This window comes from Sinocyclocheilus grahami, unplaced genomic scaffold, assembly GCF_001515645.1.
Source record: "Sinocyclocheilus grahami isolate Dianchi unplaced genomic scaffold, SAMN03320097.WGS_v1.1 scaffold744.1, whole genome shotgun sequence".
NCBI classification, from domain to species: domain Eukaryota; kingdom Metazoa; phylum Chordata; class Actinopteri; order Cypriniformes; family Cyprinidae; genus Sinocyclocheilus; species Sinocyclocheilus grahami.
This window is the reverse complement of record NW_015505923.1, coordinates 45,950-50,927: the sequence shown is the minus strand read 5'-3', so window position 1 is coordinate 50,927 and position 4,978 is coordinate 45,950. Positions and strand designations below refer to the sequence as shown.

Sequence of the window (4,978 nt, the reverse complement as noted above, 5' to 3'; positions counted from 1 at the left end):
GTGAAAAGGAATAAACCTCCACAAATTCGTGACATGTTTTCTAAAAGTTGAAACTGTTTTAACTTTGCATGGCTTTCTATACATCTCTTCTCTGAGACGTGAGTGCAGAAGTCATCTTTGTCCGTCTAAAAAATGCACTGAATGCGTTCTGTGTGAATGGCTTGGTTTCGGTTTTCACCTAATCAAGATCTTCTCCACATTGAGCTTCTATATTTCTCTAATATTTTGAATGCATAACACAGCAGCGGCGCATCTCGTGGGATAGACTAACAAAACATTAAAATGCACTGTCACTTAAATCATCACCGCATCTCGCGCGCCACTGATGACGCTCCCTGACGCACTCCTAACATTCAAATGCAAATGTTTATTTTAAATTCGACTAATATTCATTCTTTATTCACAATCTCCTCATCACAGGCAGGCACAGCATTCAATTCAGCATGTGTTCGTGTTTGTGTGTGCTGTCTGCGTCACTCATAGCACGTGCCTATATCGAACATTTTTTACCGTCGATAAATATTGATACCATTTTATCGCCCAGGCCTAAGAGAAAGTTATGAAAATGAGAAGCAAGAATATAAAACTATAAAAACATAAGCAACTATGAAAACATAAGGAAGAAGCAAGTCACTGAATGGCATCTTTGGTGCATAATTTATCCTGCACTGATTGATACATAAATGATTCCTGAAATCATGTGATGTGCGTTTACTTCTCCAAAAGATTAGAATTACAACTCTCCACACTTTGCACCTGTCACCATTACAGGTGCTTAGTTCTGACCCTATAAACTCTGGTAGTGACTGGCCACACAGACTGTGTCCGTGACGATAACATCCCTTTCCAGCATCCTGCATAATTAAAGGAGTCTGTAATTGGCAGAATCAGCCACTGGGTCAGTTTACAACCGTTAGAAGGTCTTTTAATAGTCTAGCGGCACGACGTCGACACGTCTCTACTAGTGCAGATGCCTGAGGAACGCTGTTTCCTCAATGACTATAGCTGTGAGGGCCAAAATTAGTCTTAATTACATAATTATAAAGATATAATGCACTTATGAAATAAAAGATTTGCAGAAAGTAAATTACAGAGTTTATATTATCAACTAACAATATTGTAACAACTTGCAATGTAACCTGACCACACACAGTTTTACACCACTGCCTTGTTATCAAACCGAGATGAACTATTATATACATTTTTTTTTTTTTTTTAAATCGGTAACTGAAATAAAGCTAAAACAAGATATAAATATGAAGAAAAAAAATTACTTAAATGAAAATTATAAACGTCGTCTTGATAACTAACATAAAAAAGTACTAAAAAAATAAATAAAACAAAATAAGTACTCAAATTAATTAAGTAAAACTGAAGTCAAATTAAAATTTAAGCTAAACAGAAATATGAAAAGATAAGCACATCAAAATGCTAAATTTAAAATGAAAATATAAAAATAAGAGCTAATTCAAAATATCAGTACTACGTAGGCCTGTCGCAATAATCAATATATCCATTTATCGCGCAATATATGTACATGACCTCAATCATTTTTGGTGACGCAGTATATCGCCCATTATATTTGCTTAAAAATGAATGTCACCATGTTTTGTACGTTCCACTTGCGCCTGTGTCTTTCGCAGCTTCTCGTACATAACGTGGTTTAGTTGGTGCTAGTTTAAATTTAAAAAATGCTTCTACAAACAAAGTTTCATCTGCAGATATGGCCTTGTTTAGGGATCGGTGTCTTTGTGCGTACGGACATCTGACTGCTGAGTAGTGCTTGTGTTTCTCAGCACTAGTGTGCACCCTTCATTTACAGAGAAAAGAAGGAAACATCTCCATACAAGTTCTTTGTGCATTTTTCTTTTTTTCTACTCGTTACGTTGCACTTTTTGTTAGAAAATATTTGCAATTTTTTCAGGTATCTAATATTTTGATACTTAATTTCCACGATCTAAATATTCTTAAAAATGTCAAGATTGTTGTCATTTGGAAGTGTGTAGGCCTTCTTGCATTATTATGCCGTTACATTATGATTATCTATTCAGTGGCATAAAATGGTCTTTAAAATGACAATAATATCGCTTATGGCAATTATTTCTGGGGCAATATATCGCACAACAAAAAGCTGTTATGACAGGCCTAGTACTACGATAGTACATAAATAATAAAATGACACTGCATGTAAAATACAAGAAAGCAAAGACTATTTAAATAATACTGTTTAACGTTAACAGTGTTCCCACCGAAGCTGTGCATGACTATACAATCACATGAGCCATCTTTAATTGTGCTTTTATGACATCTTTAAAGCCTGACGGCCTCCATTTACTCTCATTGTGTAGAGCAGCCTGGACATTATACTAAACGTCTTCTTTTGTGTTGCACAGAAGAAGCGTCCATGTTTGGAAACCCATGAGGATGTGTATATGATTACAGTTTGTTAAATATCAGGATACAAGTACAATTACCAAATAAACACACACACACAGACTCGATTAAATAACGCAGGTGTGTTGAGTTTCGGCTGTACTGTGGATCACAGAGAGTTAAACTAGAGGACTCACCAAACCACACTGACTATAAAGGCAAACTAGTCAACTTAGAACTAACTAACTCAGCAACTGCTCAACAACTTGATTCATGGGAATACTAGTGCCTCCAGAAGACACACCGCAATGTCACCGCCTGACCTTGGTTTTCTGATCCCCCCCCAAAAAGTCCCCAGGGTCCGGTTCCCCGGGCCAGACGCCCACCATCATCTCACCTAACCAGGTGTCATTAGCAGCTGCTGTTCTCCTGTAAGTTACTCAAGCCTGGCCACTGAAACGCGAGCAGCAGAACAGCATTCGGTACAGCACGGTCAGATAAACAAGGGTTTGTGTTGCGGATCAATCAGCTCCGGTTCTTGAGGAAACACAGCATGTGAGATTCTAACTATATATCGTATATATGAGTGTTACACAGTTACAAGCTGTGCAGTAACTCTAGAGGAGACTAGTGGCTGCCATTCATCCATTTTAATCAGCTTATCAATATCCAAAGCGACGGGGTCTCTCGTTAGCGAAGGAAATTAGCCGTTGGAGGGTGAAAATACAATATAAAAACCCCGAAACGGCAGCGGTACGTACCAGCGGTTCGGTGTCCACATCGTTTCTTGGCGCAGAAACCCGCTGCTGTCAGTCGCGGTTACAGGGTTGTATCCCGCTCGGTCCCCGCAGACAACCGCTGATATACCGGAGGACAATGTCAAGGTCTGAGAGCGTGTATTAGGAGAAGGAAGTGGTGAAAGTGCTGTGTACGGCTGGATTTGAAGGCAGTTCAGACGGATGCTGCGGTAACGGTGACCGAGGTCTGCGGTGAAGCCCGGACTGGGTCTCTTCCCGAAAAACCTGGAGCTGGTGAGACGCAAAACCAGGAGCCAGGACTCTGTGATGGAACCCGTATGCAGTTTCTTGCGTGTTTTACTAAGAGTGAAATGTTTAGAATTTCGATTGGTTTGTTTGTTCTACAATATAAATCAGACCTTATTGTATTTGCCATTTTGAATCTCTTTAAAAGAGCTCATTAACCCATTTTTCTCAGACATGAAAATATCAAAATAATGTGTCATTACTAGTAGCCCCTTGAAATAATCAATATAGCTATATATATTTTTTTTTGTTGTTGTTGTTGTTTTTTTTAATGGAAAAGTGTGTGTTTTATGGTTAGTGAGGGGTGGAATAATGTGTATACATTCTTATATATCTCAGCCCAGTTATTAGCCCATTTTAAACTGTTTCATCACATTCTATGGTTACTATTATACATTAAAAAAAAACTTGATAGGTATACTAAGATACAAAAAAAGAAATGCTGTTATTATCCCACTGGTCACTATTGTTGCCATCAACATGTCCACACTCAACAAAACTAAATAATTGTGAATTCATATATTAATACCACACTCTAAAAAATGCTGGGTTAAATACAACCCAGTGCTGGGTAAATTAGGGACAGACCCAGCAATTGGGTTGTTTTGAGCCAGCGGTTGGGTTAAATGTTTAACTCAATCTTCTGGGTAGTAACCCAACCGCTGGCTCAAAACAGCCCAATTGCTGGGTTTGTCCCTATTTTACCCAGCACTGGGTTGTATTTTACCCAGCATTTTTTAGAGTGTAGACACCTTAAAGATAATGTGCACCGAAAATCTTTGTCATATCTTTTAGCATACGTTACTAGCCTTTTGTTTCTGAGCTTTCTGTCATCTTCTCAAACAGGAAATAAACTGCTCTGGTCATGTGACAAATTTGCACTAAACATGTGAAACTGCACATATTTAATTGAGACCCTTTATTTTTTCCATATTTGCAGAAAATGCACTAAAACACCAGTCAGTAACGTTTTTAGAGCTTTATAAATGAAAACCTTCTTTACGGTTACTATTGTGACCAGTGGGATTAAATGGGTTTTAAATTAGCAAACATCCTATCATAAAAATTATATGCGCACGTCACATACTTTTTAACAGTCTGTGTCTATTTAAACAAAAGTAAAGTTTTTTATTTTAATAAGTTATAAATAATAATGACCTTAATAATAATCTGTTATTAAGTTAACAAAGCATTATAAAGTTATTTATTATAAACGTCTAATAAGACCTGAAACTGAGTAGCCTATTTGAACCTAATAAATGATTACAATATGTGTGGCCATCTTGAACTGAATATTATTTTCCTCCAATAATATTCAAATCATGAATAATAAGCCAGATCAAATAAAAATGATAGATTTAAAAATGGATAGTGTAGGGGCGGTTCTGATTTCTGTAGGAAGACTATTCCAAAGTCTCGGAGCGGCGAATGCTCGATCACCCCTAGACTTGAGTCTGGTTTTAGGAACCACTAAAATTGGCAGACCTAAGCGCTCTTGCAGGTTGGTGGTCTATCAACAGATCAGAGAGGTATGAGGGTGCTAAACCATTTAAAGACTTAAA

General features: G+C 37.4%; 1 protein-coding gene across 1 annotated transcript in view; it reads right to left on the bottom strand.

The window, feature by feature from the left end:
- Positions 1-3,365, bottom strand: part of LOC107560796 (oxysterol-binding protein-related protein 6-like) — a 76,015-nt gene extending 72,650 nt beyond the window's left edge. Inside the window, exon 1 of the mRNA XM_016245064.1 lies at positions 3,135-3,365. The gene's annotated coding sequence lies outside the window, so the exon portion shown is untranslated. The remainder of the gene's footprint in view (positions 1-3,134) is intronic.
- Between the last annotated feature and the right edge of the window lie 1,613 nt (positions 3,366-4,978).